The sequence below is a fragment of the Puma concolor genome, chromosome D4, assembly GCF_028749965.1.
Source record: "Puma concolor isolate L17-30 chromosome D4, mPumCon1.1.hap2, whole genome shotgun sequence".
Taxonomy (NCBI): Eukaryota; Metazoa; Chordata; class Mammalia; order Carnivora; family Felidae; genus Puma; species Puma concolor.
Window position 1 is genome coordinate 7,471,942 of NC_141679.1, and position 27,891 is coordinate 7,499,832.

The 27,891-nt window shown below is 47.0% G+C and overlaps 1 protein-coding gene and 1 long non-coding RNA gene across 6 annotated transcripts in view; one reads left to right on the top strand and one right to left on the bottom strand.

Moving 5' to 3' along the window:
* Positions 1 to 27,891, top strand: part of GLIS3 (GLIS family zinc finger 3) — a 504,180-nt gene that overhangs the window by 158,920 nt on the left and 317,369 nt on the right. The gene's annotated exons all lie outside the window — the stretch shown is intronic.
* On the bottom strand, positions 283 to 27,185 carry LOC147574695 (uncharacterized). The gene is made up of 3 exons (XR_015243419.1): positions 26,987 to 27,185; positions 25,684 to 25,812; positions 283 to 634 (listed from the first exon to the last, which is right to left on the bottom strand). It is a non-coding gene; the product is annotated as an uncharacterized LOC147574695 (long non-coding RNA).

Genomic DNA, 27,891 nt, shown 5'->3' on the forward strand with positions numbered 1-27,891 from the left:
GTGTGTATCTCAGAGGATATATGAAAATTACAGTCATTTGTCTTCAGTAGCTGGAGGTCCAACTTTTTACCATGTTCTTGGTGACCAGGAGGAGGTGCCCCACCCACTGAGTTCCAGAGTGTCGGAGGAGTCCCCTCCCTTCCCACACCACTTCTGTCCACCCAGTGCCCGGTGCCCTAAAACTGCCTCCCTCTCCACCCCTCTGCTTTCAAATCCGCATCCTCCATGTTGGAAAGAGGGACACCACTGACAGATTTCGATGTGACTTTTCTTAGGTGATTTGCCTTTAATTAGAAGGCTTGTAGCTAAGAGTATGGGGTTCTGATGGAGGAATCCCAAGGTCCAGTTAGCACGAGAGGAGTTTGGACATAGGGAGACCATCTAGAAAGGCCTTGAATTAACTTCTGAGGAGGCTTCCTGTTTGGACTCTTGGCTTTTTAAAGGAAGGAAGGAATGCTGGTCTCAGAAGCCCCAAGTGCTTAGGGAGGGCCATCGCTGTCATTGGTTGTCCTCTGGCTCTCATTCCCTCATGCCCTTGGCCGGTTCCCAGGTTATCTCACTTCTGCAAGCGCCACTGGCCGTATTTGCTGTGAAGATGATGGTCAGATACGGATCCTTGCACGTCCGAGGGCTCCTGTTGGAAGAACCTAAAATTAAGTCAGGTCAGGTGCCAATGTATAAATAAAATGCCAACAACTCACTAAATAATAAAAATTGGAATCAACGTTTGCTGCCTCCTAGATCATAGCCTGGGAACCTGGATGAGAGATGGGCATGCGTCTCTAGGATGAAGGAACCACAGGACGGGTTTAACCACCATTCATTTCAAAGGAACAGTTAATTTAAAAGGGAGCTTAATTCACAGTTTATAGACGTAGCATCTGTGTGTTGAGCATATGCGTTAAAAGGAAAGTAGTGGCAGGTCTATGAAAATGTCAGTTAGATAATTTATGATAGATGTGCTAACCCAGTTCTGCACAATCCAATTCTTTCTTCTCTCTTTTGATCCTCACTGAGGTGTTGTTTTAGAACAGGATGCGTCCCTACTTTACACCCTATGTCTTTTAAGAATTAAATATTCTAAGTTGAAAGATTTTTTTTTTTTTTGCATGCCATTTTGTCATCAGAATTTCTGGAATTCATTTTTTTTTTAATTTAAGTCAGTGAATTGAAAATTGTCTATTTGTGTATTTTCCTTGGTGTTACCAAGCAATATATTTGAGCTGAGGTTCACGGGCTGCGTTGTTTTTCTAAGTAGATGTAATACAGGAGGACTGTTTAACTTCCTGATAACAAGTTGTAATATGAAGAAATGCGCACGCCATTGCTTCATACTTTGCATCTTTGTATTTACCTTCATTTTACAGGGACAAAGTCTTATTTGCTTTTCCTTCTAGAGATGTCCCTTCTCAAATGTCTTTCATGGTCTCGCGTACTTCTGTAGAATTTCTTGCAGAAGTCCAGATATTTTGGAATATGAGGGCTAAAACTAAGAGATGTGGAGGTCTAAGTGTTTGTTTTTTTTTTAATTTATAGGAGGGCTTAGGTTATTTTTCTATATGAAAATGTGTGTGTGTGTGTGTGTTAACTGGGTATTCAGACTAAGATTCCTGTGTTTTGCTAAAGGCCTAAGAACATAAATCGTTTGAAATAAGTATCTTCCAGTGTTTTCCAATGATAACTTTGAATATAGAAGTTTTCAATACCGTTTGTTGAAAATATCACCCTTCAGGAATCATTCCTTGTGTTAAAAATATATAGCCCCTAAATATAGTAATACATTTGACTGTAATTGGAATATCGTGAACATCTGGAAGGCTTTATTTATTTGAAATGTACTCACACCCACCTCTTTTCAAAAAGAATTTGAAGCTATTTACAAAAAGAAAAGACGTACATGGCATGATTCAGAAATAGGAAGAGTTAGGGACAAACTGTAGTGGGGTGAGAATACGGGTGATAGAATAGGAGGAAACAGGTTGCTTACTGAGGCGTGAGCGTAATTGCTGAGGGCATTCAGGACCTCGTGGTGCGTGAGTCCTTACTGGAACTGGAAGTTGGCCACGTAAAGGCTCTACTTGATTTTCCCATTCTGTTTTGGGTGATTTCTTCAGTGATACTGGTTTGCCACTCCCAGCACCCATCCTTTGCCAGACTCGAAGGGAAGGTAAGAATAAGCAGTGAGTTCTCGCTGATAGGTAGAAAGATTTGGATGGGAGATTAAGGGAGTAGAGTCCATGGCAGAGTGCGGTGGCCAGGAGCCGTGCTTTGTTAAATCCGCACAGTGTTAAGGAAGAATAACAGAGGTAACGTTTAGAAACAAGAGGATGGCACATGAAAATTCAGACTCTCGGCTGCCCTGGAAAGTTGAAACAACAGCCAGCTAGATGGCCTTCTGTCCTACGTGACAACAGTCAGCCGCTGCCCTCTGGGTGTTTTATGCTCCTCCCATCTGCCTGGCCATGGAGGGCATTTGTGAGACCCCTGACTCAGACAGCCTGCTTGCAGAGAGCTGGAAGTCTTTCTAACAGTGCGTCGGGGTTGGTATTGCACAGATCTAGCATGTTGGCTGGAGATTGGCACATGATGTTTGCCTTGCTAGAGACTTCCCTCACCCCTACCTGTGCAGAGGACACACAAAGCCCTTGGTGCCATAACTCCTCTCAGATGATACATCCTCGTTCATTATTCATTCATTCACTCACTCCTTCATTCATCATTTATTACAAAAACTTTTATATCGCGTTTACTACCGAAACTCAGGTCCGGGTAGTGCTATCCGTTGTTGAGGTTTTAGACAGTGCCTTAGAAATATTGTACATCGGGATTTGGGATGATCGGAGATGCTTAAATCAACTCTGAATTCTCACCGGAAGAAACCGTGTCATTGACTCAGTCTGGGCACCTAATGACCTCGGTGGGCTAGGTGACCCCACACTCCTGCCAGTGCCCAGCTTCCTCTTCGGGACGGAATAAGCTAAGAGTCTGCAGATACTGAGGGTTGGAGCTGAGCCATACTCCAGAAGAGAAAGCTCGTCGATAGTAAGAAAGACCGATGTAAATACAAGGCTCTTCAAGTAAATAAGACAATTAGGTGGATTTATTCCAAGCCTGAATGTGATTCATTTGGGAGACACGCTTTGTTTTGTTTTGTTTTGTTTTCCCTCAGATCCTAGCACTTGGAAGCGGAGCTAAACTTCAGTTTTCATATACCCTTAAATACCAAGTACCTAGTAGAAAGGAGATATTTTATAAAAAAGAAATGTTCAGCAAGTCTATTAGTTGTCGGGATTAACAACAACATCATCAGCTCTTTTGGTCATTGTTACCTCCAATACAAACAAAATGTAATGATTTCTCAACCTTTGGTCGCTGGTTTCTTTTCAAATGACTTTGAAAATTTTATTCCTTGGGAGCCAGCCCTCTTCAGCCATTTAACCCTTCAGCCAGTTGACATGGGGCTGTTTGTGCTGTGTCTGGTGCTGAGTTTTACTTACACCCGTTGAAACCCTGGGAAGTCCAAACACTGGAGACCCAATTTTAAGCTTAATCTACGTTAAAAGAAAAAGACGTCAAACCATCTTAGGCAGATTCCTTCCATATGACTGCTTTTGTCATAAAGCTTTATATCATGTGATGACTTATCAGTCCATTAAAGATCACACTGGATGATGTACACAGTTCCCCTCCCGGATAGCTAAGGATAAATTTTTTAAAGAAGTCACCCAGCAAGATTCTTTCCTTATTCCACATTTTGAAGTCTGCATCTGATTTTCAGATTAAGTGAATGTGGTTTATTCCAGCTTCCTTCCTCCCTTCCTCCCTCCCTCCCTCCCTCCCTCCCTCCCTTCCTCCCTCCCTTCCTTCCTCCATTCCTTCTTCCCTTTCCTTCCTTCCTTCCTCCCTCCCTCCCTCCCTTTCCTTCCTTCCTCCCTCTGTTTCCTTCCTTCCTCCCTCCCTCCCTCCCTCCCTCCCTCCCTCCCTCCCTCCCTCCGTTTCCTTCCTTCCTCCCTCCGTTTCCTTCCTTCCTCCCTCCCTTTCCTTCTTCCTTTCTTCCTCCCTCCTTCCCTTTCCTTCCTTCCTCCCTTTCCTCCCTCCCTTTCTTTCCTTCCTCCCTCCCTTTCCTTCCTTCCTTCCTTCCTCCCTTCCTTCCTTCCTTCCTCCCTCCCTTCCTGCCTCCCTCCCTCCCTCCCTCCCTTTCCTCCCTCCCTCCCTCCCTCCCTCCCTTTCCTTCCTGCCTCCTTTCCTCCCTTTCCTTCCTTCCTTGCTTCCTTCCTTCCTCCCTCCCTTTCCTTCCTTCCTCCCTCCCTCCTTTTCCTTCCTTCCTCCCTCCCTCCCTCCCTCCCTCCCTCCCTCCCTCCCTCCGTTTCCTTCCTTCCTCCCTCCCTTTCCTTCTTCCTTTCTTCCTCCCTCCTTCCCTTTCCTTCCTTCCTCCCTTTCCTCCCTCCCTTTCTTTCCTTCCTCCCTCCCTTTCCTTCCTTCCTTCCTTCCTTCCTTCCTTCCTTGCTTCCTTCCTTCCTCCCCCCCTCCTTTTCCTTCCTTCCTTCCTCCCTCCCTCCCTCCCTCCCTCCCTCCCTTTCCTTCCTTCCTTCCTTCCTTCCTTCCTCCCTCCCTCCCTCCCTCCCTCCCTCCCTTCCTGCCTCCCTCCCTCCCTCCCTCCCTCTGTTTCCTTCCTCCCTCCCTCCCTCCCTCCCTCCCTTTCCTTCCTTCCTTGCTTCCTCCCTTTCCTTCCTCCCTCCCTCCCTCCCTCCCTTTCCTTCCTTCCTCCCTCCCTCACCTTCCTCCCTTCCTTCCTTCCTCCCTCCCTCCCTTTCCTTCCTTCCTTCCTTCCTTCCTCCCTTTACTCCCTCCCTCCCTCTCCTTCCTGCCTCCTTCCCTCCCTTTCCTTCCTTCCTTCCTCCCTCCCTCCCTTTCCTTCCTTCTTCCTCCCTCCCTCCCTTTACTCCCTCCCTCCCTCTCCTTCCTGCCTCCTTCCCTCCCTTTCCTTCCTTCCTTGCTTCCTTCCTTTCTCCCTCCTTTTCCTTCCTTCCTTCCTCCCTTCCTTCCTTCCTTCCTCCCTTCCTTCCTCCCTCCCTCCCTCCCTTTCCTTCCTTCCTCCCTCCCTCCCTTACCTTCCTCCCTTCCTTCCTTCCTCCCTTCCTCCCTTTCCTTCCTTCCTTCCTTCCTTCCTTCCTTCCTTCCTTCCTTCCTCCCTCCCTCCCTCCCTCCCTCCCTCCCTCCCTGCCTTCCCTTCCCTTCCTTCCTTCCTTCCTACCTCCCTCCCTCTTTTCTTACTTCCTCAATAAAAATAGAAGGCTGAAGAGTTTATCGTTTCTTGTAAGGTGAAGAACAGACCATGAGAGGTTAAATTGTAATCTAATTTCTCTCTAAGCAGCTTCTATGGGATCTTTATTACGAGGCGTGGGTATAACACATTTCATTTTTGAAGGCTTAACTTAAGCTACTCCCCAGACCCTCTTTTAGTGAAAGAAAAACAACAACACAAAACTACCTTTTATCTCCATACTGTTTGGGTGAATATTGTACTTATATGTATATTGTCATGTCTGTCCTCGCAGAGCTGAATTTAATAAATATCCTTTCCATGATGGAAAGTCATAGCATTTCAGGAGTGAATGCCTGGTATGCTAAATATGACTTCCAGGTGATTCTAATAAAAGTGCATTAACCATGTACGTGGGTGGTGATAAACCTCATCCTTAGATGGAAGCTGAATCACTCTCCTATGACTCCCTTTGTGTGACCCATTTGTGCTAAGGATCCCGAGCACAGTTCTAGCTACATGATTTCTTAGTTAAGTCATTTTAATTAATCAATTCATTTTTCTTTTTTTTTAATTTTACTTATTTTTATTTATTTTAGAGAGAGTCAGTGTGAGCAGGGGAGAGGGGCAGAGAGAGAGAGGGAGAGGGAGAGAGAGAGAGAGAGAGAGAGAGAGAGAGAGATAATCTTAAGCAGACTCCATGCTCAGTGGGGAGCTTGATAGTGGGCTTCATCCCACGACCCCTGGGACCTTGACCTGAGCCAAGATCAAGAATCAGACGCTCAACTGACTGAGCCACCTAGGCGCACGTAAGCAATTCATTTTTCTATGTCACTGTGTTCCCTTGCCTCTGTATATGCTCCCTAGTTATGAGAAGTTCATGGATTTTTTTTTACTTAGTATTTATAGTGGAAATTTTTGGAATACCCCTGCTTATGTGAATTTAGGTAGTTGCTATGAAAACACACCCTCAGAACCTACAAATGTTGGATAGAACACAGATATCTTTCTGAAGACTTTGCAGAGTGGGGGGAGGAGTTCCACTGTATGTCGTGTCCTGAGTGAGACTTGCCCACTTTGGATTGAGAGCAACGTGTTGACTGTACCCGGTGCTTGATCTTTGGGATGTCCTACCGGGCACGTGTTTGGGGAACAAGATGGACGCGTGGTCCTGGATGACTGTCTCGGAGACTTTGATTTGCTATTCATGGCACGGTGGGCTAGAGGCTTCCTGCCAGGCCGGTAAGGTACTCTAACACCAGCTCACGTGCCTCCGTTGCGTCCTCGCTTGAGGTTTTGCAAAACTGTTCCAAACAGTGCAGACCTGTTGACGAGCCCCTCTTCGTGCATCCTAGCCAGCAAACTTTCTCGGTGTTCCTGGCAGGAAGCGGCCTCAGGCCTGTTTCCACACGTCTTCGAAAGAGTGTTCCTCCCATGAAGTTTCCTCTCACCTCGTTGCCTGTTCATATCCTTACTGCATTTAAGATCCCGTTTGAAACATATCTTCTAGAAAGTTTTCCCAATTAGCTTTAACTCATCTTGAGCACTTATCCCCATTTTATCACTTCAGCCTCCTTGAAGGCAGGAATCATGTCTACAGCTCTTCCCGTTTTCTCTGTATGTTACAAGAAAATTGCTATATGTTATTAAGAGTACTTATCATGGAATCAGGACCACTTGGGGATAGCTCAGCTCCCCACCATTTTATGTGTGAGGCTACCATGTGCAAAAGAAGTTAAAGTGGCTTTCTGTGAATATTTACTAATTGCCAATTATATAGCCAGGATTTATTGTAAATTTTATTTTGATACAATTTCAGACTTTTCAGAAACATGTCAAGAGTAATGTAAAGAATTCCTTTGGATTCTGTACTCACACTTCCCAAATGTTAACTTTTCTCCATTATTCTATTTTTTTTCTGAACCATTTAGAGTAGGTTGCAGACATGGTAAGTACCATTTTACTCCTAAATTCTTTAGTGTGTAGTTCCTAAAAACAAGAAGATTCTCTATGTAACCAGTATAGTATCAAAATCAGAAAATTAGTATCAGTATACCCTATTATCTAATGCGGACCTTGGTGATTTCACTGATTGTCCCACGGTCTGTTGTGGCAAAGGAAGATACTAGATCGTATGTGGTCCAGCTGTGAGACCAAGAGCCAGACCTTTGAGCTCATTCTTTTGTGTTTTTTCTGCGTCTCTACACTAAACAACATCTTCAGACGTCACCTCTGACAACATCACGGAGTTCACTCAAAGCCTTGGTAAACGTCTCAGGACTTTCAGGAACTTCCAGAAACGAGGCCAATAATGCTGTTACTTTATTAAAGATCAGTGGATGCGAAGTAGAAATCTTGATGTCATTCCTCATGTTTCCCTTGTGTAAGCCAAGCTGTAGAAGTCTCATTTATGAGATTAAAATTCAGAGAACTGGCAGTAGACCATGTTTGACAGAAGCAGAACCTTGGCCAAGAATGAACTCAGGGTGGGAAATGCCTGAAGTGTGGAGACGAGACTCCTCATTGAAGATGGTGGTGATGATTTTTGACTCCAGGGGAAAAACTATCCGATTGCTGAGATTTAGTTTAAATAGCTCATCACTTATAAATTAAATATATTCCTACCTGGTTGCCATGATTTTCATTAACCAGACCTTCTGCTTCTATGCCAGTTAGGGAATCTATATGAAACATAGTGATGTTTCAGTGATTAGGCCCAGCCGGGGACAAAGGCTTACGTCTCTTGCCATGGAGTTCCTTGTTTAATTTACTGTAAGACATCCTAACATGGCCTCCAGCATTAAAGAGAACATAATATAGCAGAATATTCAGCTGGAAAAAAATTTGACACTATTCAAAGGTTTGGAGGACAGTTGTAATACCCATAAAATCGGAAAATGATACATAAATCTTTTTTAAAGTAAAAATGTTGGCTTCTTTCTCAAAATGTTTCCGTTAAGACTTAATATTATGGGTATCAGAGCCTTTGTTCAGCACATAATGTTCAGAGTAATTTGGTAGACACGAACTAAAGATCCTTTAAACAACTTGCTTTTATCACAATTTAATTTTATTCCTCTATTCAGGCATAGTGACATTCATTTAGTGACTTTGTTGTGGGAACATTTCTTTGCATATAATATACAGAACTGTTCCAATGTAGTCTGTTTTGGATCATTCATTATTCATTTCTTTGGGCTTTCTCGGATGGAAAAATAGAGTCCAGTTAACAGCTTCAAGTAAAAATGTCTGAAAGACGTGACTTCTCTTACATATATATAATTAGGGGAAAAAAAGACCTTCATTTTTGGATATACTTTAGACAGTCATTTACAGCAGAGAGCTAGTCTGAAGCTTTGGCAAGTGAGAGAGGAGACAGACAGACAGACAAAGAGAGGGAGAGAGGAGAAAGACCATGATTGGTCTGACCTGCTTGCTGAGTTTTGTGTTGCAACCTTTTGCTCTCACGTAGGGAAGGAAGGGATGCATTTGACCAGGCCAGTTATGTTATTTCTGAGGGATAGGGACGGATCTCAGGAGACCAGCGAGCACCCCCCGGGGTTGCAGTCCCTTAAGACTGTGTTCTCATCAGTGCCTTTGGGGATCGTGACCACGCTTGGCCAGTGGAGAGGAGCAACCAGACCAGGAATGGTGTCACTTTGAAAGCAGCCTAGGAATTAAAGAAGGGAACGCGTTAGCACCAAGTGCGATTCACATCAGCCAGTCTGTCTTTTAGAAAATAAGTATTTTGGGGGGTTGGAGAGAAGTATCTGAAGGGCAGGCCATGTAGCAAGAGGAACATGAATATGCTGTGGGGGTCGGATAATCCCAATTCCCAGGTCCAGTGTTGCCACTTGTATCAGCGAGGTGACCCTCTTAGGTAGACCTCTTAATCTCTCTGATCCGCACTTCATGCACCAGGAAAATCTTACACTCGTTCGGCAAGCGTCCGCTGGGCGCCTACTGTATGCCAGCCCTCTGTCCAGCACTGAGGATTCATGGATGAGTATGACGTTCCTCTCCTCAGCGAGCTCAGAACATAGAAGACCCACGGAGTGGTGAGGCTTGCACGAGAACATACGTGGAATCACCTGGCAGCATTTCTGGCCCGTAGTGGGGGAGTTCATGTATTTTCTCTTCTTTTCCTGGTTGTCTTCTCAGCTTTCCATGAAAATGGGGGAAATCCAGGCTTTCCCAAGAATTTAGCAATCATAGGCATTCATTCCTCTTATGTCCCACACAAAAATCTCCTATTAGGAAATGTCATAGTTTGGAATTTGACCAGTTAGTTGCATACTTCTACAGAATTGGTATAAGACTGACTCAGCCAACATGAGCTCCCAGAGCAGCTTTGTGTCACTGACTGTTCACTCTTACGCCATGCACGGCACCGTGGGAGTCGTTTCTCTCCCTGGTGAAATGAGGCTTGTGGGGTAGGTAGGCGCGGTCTTTATCCTTCGGGATCCAGCGGTAATTGAGTTTGCTTCTTCTTCTTTTTTTTTTTTTTTTAATGTTACTTATTTTTGACGGAGAGGGAGAGACAGAGCATGAGTAGGGGAGGGGCAGAGAGAGGGAGACACAGAATCCGAACCAGGTTCCAGGCTCTCAGCCGTCAGCACAGAGCCTGACGCGGGGCTCGAACCCACAGACCGCGAGATGGTGGCCTGAGCCGAAGTTGGATGCTCAACCGACGGAGCCACCCAGGCGCCCCGAGTTTGCTTCTGATTGTCCACTTGAATCAGTGTTCCCTGCACTGTGTCTTTCTTAGCCCTGCCTTCCCCGCCCCATCCTCAAAGCTCTGTTAGAGCTTCTGGGGAGCAGAAGAAGCAGTGCTTTCATTTCAGCCTTGATTGGGTTGGTTTTCTCCTGCTCCTTCCTCTCGCCTCTGGTTTTGGAGCAAATGGAGGAGGAAACCGAGGAGGAGGGCTGTCTCCACACCTTACCGTCGTCCCCTTTTGCCGAACTTTGGGTGACTCCTGGTTCTCTGTTTCTCGCTTGGACCCCCGATGTCTTCAGCAGGGTCACTGCTCTCTGTGTAGCTGTTGAGCCTCGGGGTAACTTACAGAATCACATGTGGTGAGGACCGGAAGGGACCTGGATGGCCCCTTCGCATGTATAAAACCGTTCTGGAAGGAGAAGGGACCTTCCTGAGGGTGAGCAGCAGGTCAGTAGCCAGCCCCGGGCTGGAACTCTGGCCTTGGGTGCGGCCGCCTTCCCCCCCCGCCCCCCACCACCGCTGGTGTAACAGTGGCCGTTTTATGGTTTGTGATCTACGTCACCTTTCAGGCCCCAGAACGCCATGCGCCAGCTCTCTGGCGAAGATTATGTAGGGGCGCCCATCTTCCTCGTCCTGTGGCCCCTCGTGGTCTTCTGGAGTTCTCCCCGGCATCCCGTGGGCCGAGGCTTTCCTTGATTCTCTTCAGTATATTCAGAGAAGTTCCAGGGAAGGAGCTGAGATGCTCTCAGTCACCCGTGACCTGACGTGTCTAGTCCTGTCTGCTTCGTAAACATGAATCACGGCCAACGGTTTCTGAATACTTCAGAGAAGCAAGACACCGCGTCACGTACCCTGCATCAGAGCAACTGCGTGATGTGCTGTCGTGGTCCCCGTGGCGCAGCAGGGGAGTGGGGTGCGGAGAAGTTCTGTGCTTCGAGGTGCCACGATTTGAAGCCAAGTGCCCTCACGGCAGCACCTGTGCCTTTAAATACTGTGGCACCTCCCTGTCCTCCCGCCACCTCTTGTTCACCGCCCCAGACACACTTTCTCTCCCTCTTGTGCAGATTCCTTTTTGCCTACAGGCCCTAAACATAGGGGACCCTCAGAGTTCCATCCTTGTCCCCAAGCTCTGTCCCCTGCGTACGTGCACCTTACCGATACCGCCAGACTGCTCCCAGTCCCTCCTTTCCACCGCCTGTGCAGTTCTATCTGGACACCTGCACAGGCACCTCGCACGCAACCCGTTCAGAAGCAAGCGGTCCCTTGCGCGACAGGTGACTGCCCTTCAGGCATCAGCCTGGCGCAGGAGACGTCCTGAAGGCCCTCCAGGTTCTGTCACCCAAAAGCATAGGAACTCGCGGGGCGATGTCGGGAATGGCCTGGTCACCGTGTTCAAGGGCCCCTCCAGCCGCGTTTGCCCTGCATTCCCGGAACTCCTCACAGTGTGGATGCCACACAGCCCATGGGCATCTCCGCGAGTTCCAGGGACCCAGTGGATGGAGCAGTAAGTGGCGTGACACACGGGAAGGGGAGCCAGGAACAAAATTCAGAATTAATCTCTCTTCGTTCCCTTTCTCTACTCCCGGCCCCCAGCTGCTCTGCTATCTTTGGTTTAAGTGGTGCTATTTTTGCCAAGATTAAGCATCTTTTTATTTCCTTCAGGTCTGGTCTGTGCCTCGCTTGGGAGTGTTCATTTAGGTTTTGGTTCCTTCCTGCTCTGTGGATTTTTGTTCTCGCACAGCCCTCTCAACGAATACAGTATCTTTCGCTTCCCAATATTGTTTGCTCCAAGCTTATAGGATGTTCTTTGCCATCTAATTTTACATCCTACGTAATGCCCTCCGAGCAGCCTCTCCTTTGGAGGGATAAAAGCCATGGTTAAGATGTCACTTCCCATAAATCAGGTTTGGTGACGATGAAGGCAGCTGTGGGGGAGGGGGGGGCCAGGAACCCACAAAGTCTGACCCTTTCAAAGTCGACTTAATCCTCCCTCTCATCCCCTCCCTCTCCAATGCTACACTTTGCAGGGTGGATAGACCCCTTTAACAAGAAGGAATGAGCTTTCGCATTGTTCGCCTTTGTCACAGCAACAAAAGCCCTGGAAAATTCCAATTAATTAGCAAGCCTTGGGCTAATGAAAGAATAAAACTGAAAGAGAAACGCTCTAAGCTTTTGGAGAGGAGTACGCATATGAAGACAATGCTGATTTCAAATATTTGGGGCTGTTTGTATAATTTTCCCAGGGTTTGCCTTCCTGAGACTCAAAGAGATAAGACGAGAGGGACGGGAGCGAGGATTTGTTGGAGTCCAGAGTCAGGATGTAATAACGTTGCTGGCTTTTCAGGACACTAAATGACCCACCGTCATTGGAACAAGGCAGTTAAATGCAGGCTCAGACAGTCGGGGAAATTAAAGCCAGGATAGAGACCCTTTGCACAGTTCGTGTTTATAGGAAAACAGGACACACAGTAGATTATGGAGTGAGGTTGAAGTTAATTATTAGGAGGGACCAGGAAATCTCTGTATCCTCGTGTCCTTGAATGAGGACTTGGAACCGGTGTGGCTGCCAGAAACGTATGGCGATAACAAAAACACCGAAGTCACTCAATTTGTAGCTTTTTATTGGATGATGATGATGATAGTGACACAATAATTGTGTCGCGATAAAACCACAGCACGACCGCTACCAACAAGTGGCCTGATTGGAGCATTTACTGTATGCCAGGCGCAGCTCTGAGCACGTTTAGTCCTCTCGACAGCCCTGCTGGACGCTGGATACGGTGCGACTCCTGTCCTTATTCCCCCCGTTTTACAGTTCAGAAGACTGAAGCTAAGACAGGAAGTGGCTGGCGCACATGTGTAAGTGCCAAGCCGAGATGGGAATCCGTGCAGTCCCCTCCCAGTGTCCGTGCTCCCAACGGCCTGTCTGCGAGGTACAGTCCTACCGCAGGAGAGGCCAGATATTGCCAGGCCGGGGTAGGAGCCGGGGAGTCGGAGGCTCTGTTCCCAGTTCCTGTGATCGTGGACACAGGTCATTCCATTACCATTTCTGGTCTTCAACGTCTTCATCTGTAAAATGAAATTATGGCAGTAGGTGTTATCTAAGGTGTCTTCCGCTTCTCAGATCTTACGGGTTGAAAAAATGACGTGTCTCAGATGCAGGGTAAATGGAGCGGTCGTTTCTGAGGGGCGTGTGTGGGCAGGTGTGCATGTGGTCTCGCTCAGACATTAAAAAAAATGGGGCATCAGCTTTGGGGTCGGGCAGGTCTGTGTTCAGACCCTAACTCTCCGGTCCGACTTGGCTGATGGCTTTATCTCTGTGAAGTTTAATTTCTTCCATTCCCTGATGGAGGAGTTGACATTATATGTCTGAGTGCCTCTCGTGATGCCTGCAAAGCAGGTCACTCTCCTGTTTATCCTCATGTAGCTGGTGTGGGAGGCGGATAGAAGATGCCCCCATCAGAAGCTGGGGGCAGAGAAGAGGTTGGTGGAGCCAGAAGGGGTATTTTCCCGAAGAGATGCTTGGAGGGTACTTTTGCATGATGGATCTGTTGGTAATTGACCTCAGGGGTGGTTCCTGAAACCGCCAGGCTGCTGGCCTTTTTCCTGCGAGACTTCTTCATTGAATCGTGTCACCTTCCTTTCACTGTTCTTCCGTGAGTAATGGTTATTGTCTGTGAATGTTCTTCATACCCCGGGGAGCAGGTGGTAATTGAAAGGGGGCCGGCTCAGCAGTTGCACAGGGTTGAGTACTGTCCCCCACCAAATTCACACCTACCTGGAATTCAGCATGTGGCCTTATTTGGAAATAGGGTTTTGTAGATGTAATCAAGTTGAAAGGTGTTGTCACATTGGATTAGGGTGGGACCTAATGCGATAACTGGTTTCCGTGTAAAAAAAAGAAAGCAATTTGGACACGGACACAGAAATGAGAATGTCACTGAACTCAGAAGACACACAGGGAGAACACCAAGTGATGACAGAGGCCGAGCCTGTAGCGATGTGTCTACAAGCCAAGGAATGCCAGAAGCTAGAGAGAGGCGGGGAAAGATCTTCCCTGAGAGCCTTCAGAGGGAGCACGGCCCTGCCAACATCTTGGTTTAGAACTTGCAGCCAGAACTGTGAAAGGATAAATTTCAATTGTCTAAAGCCACCCAGTTTGTGGTACTTTGGTTGCAGTGGTCCCAGGAAACTAATACAGCATGAAAGATACCTGTTTCTAAGCCATAATAGTCAGGGTTAGACAAGAGGGAGAGAGACAAACAGATACTAAAGGGGAAAAGAAAATACAGTGATTCCACGGAAGGGTGTTTGGGAAGCCATTTACTATCATCGTGGTTCCTCTGCCCACTCTAAGTTAAGCTCTTTTTACTCTTAGGATCCAGGTCAGAACAGGTGTCATGGAAGTGACCAAAGAACTTGACCCAAAAATCCCCCAGAGTTTTAGTAGGCCAACCTTTTTAAAAATACAATTTCTTAAAACCAGTATACTGTAGACTATGATGATCACCCATGGAGGTTCTGAGGGGTCGTCCACACTGAATATTCAGAGAGGTGCCTCCCCATGGTTTAACAGTAGATGAGGGTATTTTTTGAAGTCACGTACATGCTTCCAGAAGTTGAAAAAGGGTCGGTATGTTCGAAACACGAACATGGCTATGGCATAGGTTGGAAAGTACAGAGTTCCTTAGAATTTGATGATCATTTAATAATAACTTGGGAATAAACCTTAAAATTGTGATAAGAAAAATAAGTCTTAGTTACCTCTACAAGGCAAGAACTTGGCAGAAAACAACATGACAATAAGACAAAGCCATCAAACAGGCTTAGGCTATGTGGGTTCGGTCTGTTCCAGGAAAGCTCAGAGTGAAGACAGCTCGTGAATTCTGTCATCAGGCAGTGAGGCCCGTATCACATGTCACTTTGCTTTGTTTTTAACATGTGGCTCAAGCGGTGCCAGACCCGCTGCTGTGTGGGAGATGTCCCTTCTGACAAAATAAGGCATTTTCCTGGCATCAGGCCCCTTTGGGATTTTTGCTGGTGTGCATAAACCCAGCAAGTTTGCATTCCCCACGCATGCCCAATGTGATCACGCTTGGCTTTCTGGATCTGTGGTGGTCTCGAGGCCCATCAGTGCTGACATGGCCCACTCCTGATCACTCCTGGGAGTTATTGTGAAGAAATGAAACCAGGTGTTCCCTCATCCATTATTCAGAAACCGTCTCCCATCTACTTTGCCTGCTGTGAGGAAGAAACAGAGGAGGCAACATAAACCCAGTTTTGACCAGAAGGACCGAAAACGTTCTGCAGGGTGGAAATGAAAGTATTTTCAGCAGGCTGTCTCCTTTTTTTCTTTCTTCTCATCCATCATGATAACAGAGTTCACTGGGAAAGTTCATTTGTATCATTTTGTATTCAAAGAGACGATGATGATGATACGAGGTGACACTAATATTAATGCTCATTCTCGGTTGTGTGTTATTGGCTGAATAAACTGGACCTGGGAGGTGAGTCTGAAGTTGTCTCAACTACTTCTTGAAACCCCATCGGACGGCCCTTTTCACCTCCCGGTTCTCCCCTCTTGAATGTATTTCGCTCTCAGCCACAAGGGCCATCGGTGAAACCACGTGGACCTGTAGGCACAAATTTATTATCTCTGATGGAAAAACAACGAAAAGAACCTTCTCTAGCAGTAAGAGCGCACGATACGTTATCTTTATAGAAAGGCTAGACACGATCATCCATGTTGAAAGAGACGGCTGAGAGAAGGAAGATTGTGCAGAGTGCTGGAAAACCATCCTCAGTGTTTTGTACGTGACCTTGGGAAGTGGCTCATTCACTTCCCTCATTCAACACATGCTTGTTGACCACGTGTCAGGGGTGCGACTAAGTCAGACCAGAGGTGTAGATTGTGGTGAGACACAGACCCTGCTTCCTAGGATCTTGTGGTCTCAAGTCAAAAAATTGTGAAGTCATTTCCAAATTTATCTGGTGTCACGCTCCCCGTTGCTGAGTCCTTTCCAGCCTGGGTTTTTTTTTTTTTTTTTGTGCCTGCAACACACCCAGTGGGATCAGCCCCTAGGTGACTGGTTTCTTTACACCATTTCAGTTTATGAACTCTCTTCCCCAGGCCTTCCTGACACTCAGTCCAAAGTCACCACGTGGCCCGTGTGATTCTCAGCCCCCCTACCTGCTTGCTTTCTTTGGTGGCACGTGCTCTTGTTTGAAATGACCATGTTCAGTTATTCATTCACCTGTTTTATTGTGTATCTCCTTCCCACTAGAACGTACACTTTGAAAAGGCGGATCTTCCTTGTCTTGTTTTCCATCGTATCCTTGGCAATACATTTTTGTTGAATGGATGGATGGATGAGAATGAATGGATCACTATACTACATTATAATGTATTCTATCATGGGCGCGCTCACAAAGCGCTCTAGGGAAATGAGGACGCGAGTGACAGCTTCCCTGACTGAGCAGGGTAGGTTGTCTCCACGGAGAAGACCTGTGAGCCGGACCTGGCAGGCAGGGGAGGTCCATCAGCAGTTGCTCTTTCTTCTTGGGTAGGTGCAGCTCTTCCCTCATCACCCTGAGCCTCCCCAGCTGACCCCCCTGCCCCTGGCTCTCTGCCAACGGCCCAGATGATCTGCCGAGAGAGTCGACCCTTTAACACCTGACAGGGTGAGCCCTTCATTGTGACCCCTGCCCTCTTTGGACACAGGTATCAAGGAAGCGAGGAGCACATGTTTCCTGAAAACTCCTTCATGCTATGAAAAGTTGCTAAAAGCTGTTTTTCCAATAAAGAGAACTTGGAATTGATGTAACGGATAAAAGGAGCTCGTGAAACAGAAGTAGGCATTCTTGACAAAATAAAAATAGAAGCTTAAAAGACGCATCGTTGGGGAAAAGTTAAGAAAGATTTTTTCCCCCTGTGTAAGAAAATACGTGTGGATGAGGCATGTGTTTTAAACTATAGAACGCAATTTGCGTGTAGCTTCAGGGCGCCGCAACCACGGCGATTCAGAATTTGCTCGGTTCTGATAGACATAGTTGCAATACATATATCCATTAACAAGATTATCACTTGAAGAGACAATCGTATTTTTACTGAAAGGGTTTTTTAAGGATAAAATTTATTGATATTTAATGAAGCGTGATGCTTCTAAATGAACCACGAAAGCAATAGCTGAACTAATTAAGTGCACATAAAGGCTCCCGGAATACACGCGTGATGGGGGCTGTGCGCTTATCCGTGGTGCCTGGTTACACCAACATCCTGGAGGACACGCTCCTCACATACGCTTTGTGGAAGCAACAGTAAATCCTCCCGTAACGCGTGCAATAAAGAAGGAAATAATCATTTAGATTTCCTGCACATGTGGATGGGATGTTTAAGTCAAGCGTCACAGGGTTTATAGGTTATAATTTAGCAGAGTTAAGACTAGTAATAACAACATATTATTTCCACACACTTGATTTAGGCCTCTGCGTGTGCTGTTTCATTGAATGATAAATCGTCCCTGGTTCTAAAAATATGCATCGTCCTCCCTCCCCTTTGCTCTCCCAAGAGAGACCAAGGATGGTAAATAGCATGAGTTGAACATTTCATGGTGCAACAAGGATTCTTGTGGGCCCTTGTCAACTGCATGTGAAGACAGGCCAGGTCGAGCACTCTGAGCATTGACAAAAGAAGGCAAAACCGTGCCCGGCCATGCCGCTTGGGTCATTACAGGTTGCCCCGGTTTGGGAGACAGACTACTTACCCTGACAGCGCTAGTAACGTTGACCTTTGTCAGTGACCGGCTTCCCTTTTAGCCACCGGCTCTGGACTCGGCCCCAGGCACCTGCTCTCTGGCCCGTTATCACAGAGCTTAGCTCTTCGTGAGTGGTTGGTAACTTCCTCACGCACCTCTCTGACAGTGGTGTTCCGACGCTCATGAGGGAGTCTGACACATCATTAAGACCCACAGTAACAGTGCGTACTAATGGCCGAGAGGCAGGCACCCGACCAGGTGCCAGAGCGGTACTTGTCAAACTTGAGCCCGTGTCAGAATCTCCCAAAGGGCCTGTGAAAATGCCAGTGGCTGGCCCCACCCCCAGAGTTTCTGATTCCGCACGGCTGGGGTGGGGCCTGAGAACTTGGGTTTCTGACAAGTTCCCCAGTGATGCCGATGCTGTTGGCTCTGCCATCACAGTTGGGGAACCTTTGCAGATGATACCCAGGCCAGGGTGGGGAAGGGCATTTCGGAGACACCCTTCTGAGAAGTCACAACCAGGGAGGGGTGTGGTTTGCCTCAGGTACCCTCTCGATTCCCATCCTATTTTCTTTATTTCCTTAAAAGCAAAACAAAACAAAACCAACACATTTGTCTTCTTTCTCTAAGAGATCCAGGGCCGCTCTTCTCAGGTAAGGGCTTGAAACTTAGCTCACACTCAGGTGGGACCCTTGGTGACTTAAAGGACCTGCCCTTCACAAGGATGTGTGCTTTTTAATGGGGTGAAATCAGAGGAATTCAGCTCTTGGAAAAGATATGTCGCATATCTGCCAGTGGGCTTTAAGGGACACCAAGTTCAGATTTGAACTCACACCATTCAGGCCAGCTCATGTGTTTGTCCATGAAGCACCCTTCTGTCCCTGTGCCCTCTCAGATGAGCCCACCTTCGCTTGCAGGTTCTCTGATTCCCTGACACAGGGCCTGTTACATGGCAGACACGTGGCAAGTGTATACTGAATGGGTGGAAGGATGGAGTGTGACAGGGACAAACGTGATTAATTGTGTGACTGAGTGCATCTCTCCCCTCTGGCTCTTGAAGGACAACGCAGTGTTGCTTGAAAAGAAAGAAATCCCATGGTTCCCCTGGGGCCCCCCACCCACCTCTACCTATTTTGGGGTTTTTAATAAGCGCATAGTAAGGAGAGTCAAACAGGAATGGAAGCAGGTAAGTTGGTGTTGAGAGAGAAGAGCAGGATAGAAGGGAGGGAAGAACCTTATTTTTTCGGGAACCCTGGGGAGAGTTCATTCTGTTTTGTGGGGGAGCGGACGAGTGAAGGAAGGCTTTGGGCTGCCGAAGGGGGGAAGAGTTGTCTGTGAAGGGGAGTGGCAGACAGCTGTGGCAGAGAAGGTGACGTTTATAGGCATTGCAGAAGTTTGTGTCTTTGGGGGCCACCTGGGTGGCTCGCTCAGTCGGTTAAGCGTCCAACTTTGGCTCAGGTCACGATCTTGTGCTTTGTGAACTCGCGCTGCGTATCAGGCTGTGCGTTGACAGTGTGGAGCCTGCTTGGGCTCTCTCTCTCTCTCTCTCTCTCTCTCTCTCTCTCTCTCTCTCTCTTTCTCTCTGCCTCTACCCCACTTGTGTGCTCTCTCTCAAAAATAAATAAACTAAAAGTGTGTTTCTTTGAAAGGACTCCTCCATCTGAATGTGGAGTGAAGGGTCCTGGGATTTATTTGGGTTGTGAGTGATTCATTGTGTCAGCAAATACAATATGTGTGTGTGTGTGTGTGTGTGTGTGTACACATACATATTCTTGTGTGAATAATAGGGACAAATGAATAGACATTACACCTGGGGGGAAGATGCTTAGTTGGTCATGTGATCTTGAGCCGTGGTTCTCAAAGTGGGGGTCCCCAGACCAGTAGCGTCCGCATCACCTGGGAAGTTGTTAGAACTACAGATAAACGCCTACCCACTGACCTAGAAACTCTGAGGGTGGGGCCAGCATTCTGTGTTTTTACAGGCCCTCCAGGGGGATTCTGATGCACGCTCCAGCTTGAGAGCCAAGGGACTAGGGAGTCACTATCCTCACGGTTCCTTCGTGAAATGAAGGAACAGTATAGGCTGTACGTGTGCGGGACCCTCTGACATTCAGGGGGGCAAACTGAACCAAAGAAGAGCAGAGGCAAATGTTTTCCTGTGTGAGTACCGACTTTTCTTCAGTATTTCATCATTTGAAATGCCTCTGAAGACAGAAATGTTGAGCTTTGCAAAGAAAACAAATGGGCTGAATATTGAAAGAGGAAAAAGAAAAATGTATCAAACAGTCACATTGAACAAATACGTGAGAATCTACGCCATGACCGGGTCAGGAGCCTGAGAAAGTGACTCGTTCGAGGACGGAATGGGCTGTGTAATGGGTCAGTGATTCCAGGTGTGATAACCCCTGATGTCACTGGCTGCCCTGTCACGCTTATTCTCCTGGTTTTAAACTGGCTTTTTATTCTTGCAGCAGTAACTTCGTAACATGTGACCTTTTCAGTTTTTTTACCCACTAGTACTGGTACTTTTTTCTTTAACTAACATTTTTTTCCCCTGAGTATAAAAATAAACATGTTTACAGTGCAAAAAATATTTAAATACTGAAAAAAAAAAACCCAGAGAATACAATAAGATTACCTTCCAGTATTCCCCAGACACAGAGATATCCACTGTTAATATTTTAGGAGATAAACATGTGTGGCTATTTTGCAATAGATAGTAGCGATGATTAATATGTAAATAAAGTTTTGTGTTCTCTTTCTTACATTGCTGTGGACTTTCCTCCATGAGTTTCAGTACTCTTTGGAAATAGGGTTTTTAAGTACAGCAGAAATTTTTTATGTGTGTGGGAAGTGTGCTCTATTTAACCAAGTTTGCTTTGTGTTGCTGTTGTTGTTAAAACCGTGTTATCAACAAGTATCTTTAAAATGTTGGTACATTACTGGGTCAAATGAACATTTTAAATACTCTTGACTGTATTACGAAATGGGCTAGATCACATTTTATACCCTACTCAGTCTAGTAGCAGAATAGGGAGAGTGTCTATCTTTGGTCTTATCTGCTGGATTTTTCTTTTGTGAACTGTTTATGTCCTTTGGCCTTCCCCGCCATAGGAATGTTCGTCTTTACTATTGATTCGTAAGGCCTCTTTACATATTAAGCCCTCACCCCTTTGTTATATAGAAAGCTAGTATATTACTAGTCTTTTGTTTGCTTTTTCATTTTGCTTTTGGTGCTTTTTGAGCTAAAATATTTTTGCAGCTACATCTGTTTATCTTTGCCTTCGCCATCCTGATATTTAAGAAAAACTCACGTATTTTCTTTTCGTTGTTTTATATTTCAGTAGTTAGCTCTGAATTTGCTTGGAGTTTATTTTGGTATAGTTTGGCTGTGCGATCATATCTCCCGCCGACGACTGAGACCATCTCTCCCGTTCCGTATGCTCTTTGCTGGTGTGACTTTGCTGTGCTGTCTTCTCACAAAGTGGAGCTTCTTTCTCTATCCCCTTTGAATTTGGATGAACCCAAGATTACTTTGGCCAGCAACAGGTGGCAGAAGTGATCCTGTGCCCGCTACAGGAATGGTCCTTAATGGCCCGAGAGCAGCCTCTTCGAGGTCAGCTGCCATGCCGTTAGAAGCCCAAGTCCTGTGGAGTGGCCGTGTTGAGGTGTCCCCGTTGACGGCCAGCCTGTGAGAAGTCCATGCACTCTGCCCTCCAGATGACCGCAGCTCTCGCTGACATCGGGCTGGAGTGTGTGAGAGACCCCAGTCGAGAAGCCGCTGCTGAGCCCAGTCGACCTTAGCTCTAAATCGTACGTGGTAATAATAAATCGTCGTTTTAAAGACGGAGTCTTAGGGTTGTTTGTTATGTAGTAAGTACACAATCAGAACATACATAATGTGATAAGGAGTTAGCTTTGATTTTTCCCCCAAACAATAAATAGTTGGCTCCACTATCGTTTACTTGGACAACCTCCTTTCCCCCACTCGTCTGTAATGCCCTCATATGCTGACGGTCATTGTATATTTGGGGTCGTGGTCTTTTGCTTCTGTCCTGCTTCTCTTCAGCCCTGTAGTCTTCCTTCCGTGTCCCACATTTTTCGCTTTCATAGCTCTGTAACAGATTTCTTTTCTTTCCCAAAGCCTTTTGGACGGTGAGGAGACTTTATTCTTCCAGGTGAACTTGAGAATCCATCGTCGAGGTGGTGAATGCGGAAGAGCCCTTTAGCACTTTGCCATCAGTTGTGGCTCCCAACCCGAAGGGTGGTGTCCACCAGGGATATTTGGCAATGTCTGGGCAGACTTTAGTTCTAGATGCCACAGCCGGGGGAGGTCTACTGTCATCTACGGGGCAGAGGCTAGAGATGCTGTTCACCATCCCACAATGTACAGGTTACCCCCAAACACACACACACGCACACACACCCATGAATTATCTGGCATAAAACGTCAGTAACGAGAAGCTGAGAAGCCCTGCGTTAAGAGAATGAAATAGTTTGGAAGGGTCGACATAGTCTATTTAGTTTTCTCACCTAGGAACATGTATGTGTCTACGTTTATTCATGTCTTCAGAAAAAAAAATAGTTTTCTTCGTATTACATGCTATTCCTAGGTATTTTTAACCTCATTTTTTCCCTTTACACTTTAAAACTCATAATCGAGAGTATATAGGAAATCTGTTGCTTTCGCCCTGTTTACCTGTGAGTTGTCACCTAATTTTCTTTTCACACGTAGGGATTTTTAGCAGATTCTGTTGCATCTTATAGGTAGATGGAATTCCTGGGATTTAATTTGGTAACAAGTGGGGAGAGTATACTCCAGCGTTACTCAGAAAATGTTGGAGCTAGAAGGGACTGGAGAGGTTACTTAATCCCTCGCCTTCCTTTAAGTGACGGTAAATCTGAAGCCGAGAAAAGGTCGTTTACCTGCCTCGTGGCACACAGCGGAGGACAGGAGAGCAGCGCACACAACAACAGCCTTTGGATGAGTGTGTTGAAAATTCTCGTAGCTTCTATAAACATTGAGAACCTGACGCCGGATTTTAAAGCCTCTCAGGCCACTTACGGTGCGTTGGCAATGACTTTAGAAACGTTCTTGTCCGGTCCCTTCCCCCTCCCTCGTCTGCAGTGTCCCGGCAGCCCCCACACGTCCTCTTGCCGGGGCCACAACTCTGCCTCACGCAGCATCCCCAAGTCACTTCTGCTTGCTAGAAGCTTCTCCTTCGGCGGGGCCGTTCTCTGCCTTTTGAGGCTGACGCACCCTTTACGGTCGGGCAGAGCCGCGTTGGAGGAAGCGGCATTTTCCCAGCTGTTCAAGCGGCAACTAACGGAGGTTTGAAGGGCAGGGGGAAGAAGACTGTTGCTGGTTGGTTGAGGAGGAAGGCTTCGAAGTTCGGTTTCCAGGTGTCCAAGACCCATGTGAACTGGGCATCGCATAAATACTTGTGAAACAGAATTTTACAGAACCTCAGATGATGTTTCTATGTTTTCTAGACCCTTTTTTTTTTTTTTTTTTTTTTTTTTTTTTACGAGGCCTGTAGGTAAGAGTTTGGCTCAAGAAGGACTGAGGATCCTAACCCCAGATGCTCCTGGTTCTGTCACCTTCCAGAGGTTGTCCTTTCCTCCAGGACATCAGCCAGGGCCTCTCCTGGCTGTGGAGGGTGTGAGCAGGTTTAAGCAGGAACAGGTGATTTCTCTGCTTCATTACCAGGCAAGGTTGCCGTGTACCCTGGGGACTCCATCCAAACTCACAGACATAGTGAAGAGTTCTGTCATTATTTCGGACTCCCGAAGGCTGAATTTTCCCTCAAAACAGATGAAGACAGGCCACAACACGATGGAACTCCCTAAGTGTGGGATTGCTAATTGGACAATTCTTCCGCAATTATTACGATGCCGGGACATAATCATGGCCTTGTAGCCTCACTCGTTGCTTGTAGACTTTCTTTGAGATGGGAATCTTTTTTAAAATGATGCTGTCGAGTTTGATAGGTTAGAATTAGATTTTTCGCCCCTCTTCCTTAACTGGATGCTTGCTGTCCCAGAGCAGCCCGGGTACTGGTTCTGTGAAGGCTCACGTCTGGCGGATAAACAAGCAGGCTTGGGATCCCCCGAAACCTGCGGTCTGGAAGTGCTTCTGCCAAAACCTAAGGTTGAAGGGATTTAAGAAAACTCCAACCGAACCTGTCTTTTAAACTATTGCAGGTAAACAGTCTCGTTTCCCTTTCCGCCTGAGCATTCATAGATTTTGTCTAATCTGGGAGAGCGGTGTCTTCTGTCTCCTCTAAGAGGCTTCTAGACAGAGGGAAGGAGAAATCCGTCTGGGGGCATTTTCAGATTCAGCTTTTGGGCTGAAGGGGGGCTTCCGTTTAGGCACAGTTGTAAAGTAGGGGCCTCTGTGTCCCTCTTCACTCCCGATCCCTTCTTCTGTGCTCACTCCTCTTCTCCCCCAACCGCCCATCTCTTCCTCAACGCTTCTGTCCCGCATTCAGTGCCCATTGTGTGGGAGGAACTTACCATTTTCCATCTTCACTCTAATTTGAAGGTGAGAGACATTTTTAATGGCCACAGAGGCATTGGTGCCATTAAGCATCATTTATAACTGACAGTCCTGTGGATCTAGAAGGATACAGTAGAATGGGGAATTAGTTGGGCGGCTGATTACTGGGATTTTGTCCTGATTCAGCCATTAACTGGCTGTGTGTTCAGGAGAAAGTCACTTTCCATCTCTGGACTTGAATTTTACCACCCGTATGATAAAGGAGGTTGGAAACGTGATTTCTGTTACTCTTTCTTGGCGTGTAAATCTCTGCATTCAAAGCATGGTGAGCACAGGAATGCCTTTTTTCTCATGAAGGATGTCCTTCAAATGATTTCATTATTTATTCTGGTTTACAGTTAGTCTTTTAGATTACAAGAGATGAAGGGTTTTCATTGTGATCTGCAGGTATACGAAAGAAAATTAACACTTACTGAGTATCGGGTTTATGCCCCACCAGGGGCTAGATAATTTATTATGATTTCACCAAGCCAGGCTTGACAGGGAGGTTTAGCCCAAGTGGTCTGGTCAAGTTCACACAGTTGCTTAGCCACAGACGAGGCTTGGCTTTCCTGGCCTTGTGACTTGACTCTGGCCTACACCCTCTCGTCCCCATACCACTGACCACACCCACCCATACATCCACATGTCTCTCCTTCTCCTGTGACTGGTTTTACTGCAGAGCGAAAGGAGAGAGCAGTCACATGCCTGGGGACAGTTGATGGCTGATCAGACTCTGCTTTTAGGTCTGTGCAGTTTTGAAAGATCAAATCTTGTGTTACTGAGGTAGAATCTCATGATTTAGTTTTAATTTTTTAATGTTTTATTTATGTTTGCGAGAGAGAGAGAGAGACAGAGAGAGACAGCTAACAGGGGAGGGGCAGAGAGAGAGGGAGAAAGAGAATCCCAAGCAGGCTCCATGCTGTCAGCACAGAGCCCAATGAGGGGCTTGAACCCACGAACCTCAAGATCATGACCTGAGCTGAAATTGAGTCACACGCTTAACCGACTGAGCCACCAGGCGCCCCTACCGTGGCAGAATTTTAGAAAAGACCCCCTTTAATGTTACTTGTACCGCTCTAAGCATTGGTTGATTTCTAGTAGAAAGGGTGTGGCACCTTGTCCCTTAAGGGCACCTCCTATTTACTTCTCGTGGCACCTGGTACGTGGTGTGGTTATCTTTGTGCTTCTTTGGGCGCGTGTGTGCACACACATGTCCTGTTTATATCCTTAATTTATGTCCTGATGAGTCGTGTGCACCCAACACTGTTAAAGGGACAGAGAACGAGTGAGTCCCTCCTGTAGTAAGATTTATGCCGACGAGTGTTTTCACACTGTGTTCCTAAATGCCACCCACTGTCATTATCGTCATGTTCTCCCCCTCAGTGTCCCGACAGCTTTGTGGTCTTACCTCGTGTTATCAGACCTCCGTGTGCGCTGTAATTCTTGTGATCTGCGTGTTACCTGCTCTCACCTAGTACGGTTCACCCGCCGGATGAACGAGCGAACACACGAAGTTGACGTCATCTCCCGAAAATTCCTGAAAGTGAGGAGGCTTATATGATAGACATTTAGCCGCTACCGTGGAGGTTAGAAGAATGTCACTTGCTTGTGCTTGCACACATGACACTCTTTGTGGAGCCTGCATGGAACGGTTGAAGGTGTCGTTCCTGACTCTGCTCACGTGTGGAAACGAAGGTGTTTGGGTGAGTGTGGTAGCGTTGGGAGAGGGATCAGTGACCGTCTGTCCCCTCTCCTCCCCGCTTAGTAGGACTTGTCCAGTTGTGTGAAGGGTGATGGGGAAGAACGTGTGAGCCCTCAGATGTCCTTGCGTGTTTCTGGAGTGGGACTAACCGGCTTTGAATCCTCACTTTTCTCAAGTCACTGTGTTTTCTGAACTCCCGGTTTGCCTCCTCTGTGACATGGGATGGTAGTCTTGAGCATTGTTCTGCGAGGTGAATGGGTTCATCCAGGCCTAGGGCCAGACATCCTTCCCTGCTACCGAGTACCGAGTACGCTTTCCATTAACATTAGCTTTCGTGTGCTTTTAATGCATCGGTGTATTATTATTAGCAAATAGTAGTAATAGCAGCAGCCGCGGGAAGAGTGTCATCAGTTCTTGGTGAGGAAATCTGATCACCATGTGGGTATCCAGGTAGCCTGTGCACCTCCATCGCGGGGCTTCTGGATGGCTAAGGACGGGGAGAGGGGCGACAAGTGTGAGAGACTCCTGTTTCCATAGGGGGCTTCACGGAAGAGGTGGCAGGTTGGTCAGACGGTCGCTGCCCCCATAGGGCGGGCTGTGTGTGCAGTGAGGGGTCCCCTGTCAGTTGGGGAGTGAGAGAGGGAACAGCTTAGGAATGCAGGGGCTTCAGAAAAGAGACATCCCCTCTGCCACCCCATGTCTGGGCCTCCCAGCACCCGCCCTATTTTAAATAATAAAACACCACTCTCCTAGGCGCCTTTCCCCCAGCCACCTGTGGAGAGAGGCCCCTGCTGAAATGGTCCCCACTGCGTGGGCGTGGTCTGGGCACTCCCTGTCCCTGGACATTTCGTGAGCGTGTGCCCTGTGCCTGGCGCTGAGGCCTGGCACTCTGGGGCTGAGGGGCGGGATGTTGTCTGTCCTCATAGACCCGCCAGTGTAGGGGGAGCGACGGACCTGATACATAAGGCAGAAGTGATCAGTAACACGGAAGACGCAAAAATAACATTACCTGAGGATTTACAGGGGAGATAGAGCACCGTCACCGATGGGAGTGTGGGGTGGGAGGGGGCGGGCAGGGATTCTGGGCAGCCTGGAGGGGCCTGTGGATGAACGACCCCCGGGGCCTCCTGTGAGTGCAGCCAGCAAAATGATGTAGTCAGATCTCATCCAGTATCTGTGACAATTAGTAAGAGACTTCCTGAACCTATTTTCACTCTAATAAGAAAGGGGGTGGGGGTCGAGAGCTAAAGCACTCACAGTGTTCAAGTTAAATGTTAACTCCTTTGTGTAGTTAACGACTAACTTACTTTTTCTCTTGCAAAAGGAAAAAAAGAGAGGGAGAAAACACAATGCAGCAGTAACCGCCTAACTTTAAAAAAAAAAAAAGTCCCCGGGTCGCCTTTGTGGTTGCTTACTGTCAAGGTAATACATATGTAGCAATTATGAAGATGTATGTGAACTTGAACAGCAGACTGCGCAGGCTCACCTTCGTGAGTTCCCTGTGTGGCTTTTGCAGGGTTCTCTGCGAGTTAGCTATTTTCGAACACATTCCTAGTTTAGCCATTAGAAAATTACGGGTTTTATTTGTATAAACTCAGCAGCTAAAATAGCACTTCCAGAAAGGTGGGTGAGCTCATCGCGGCCGTCTGAAACACGCAAGTTAATGACCTGCCCAGTATTGTTTGTGCGGCAGGGCTGGCTGACTTCACCAGCGTTTCCACTTGAAGGGAGACATTGTTTCTTTTTTTTTACTTTTTAAAAAAAATTTTTTTTTCGTGTTTATTTTTGAGAGAGAGGTGGGGGCGGGGAGGGGAGGGGCAGGATGAGAGGGAGACACAGAATCCGAAGCAGGCTCCAAGCTCTGAGCTGTCAGCAAAGAACCTGACGCAGGGCTCGAACTCACAGACTGCGAGA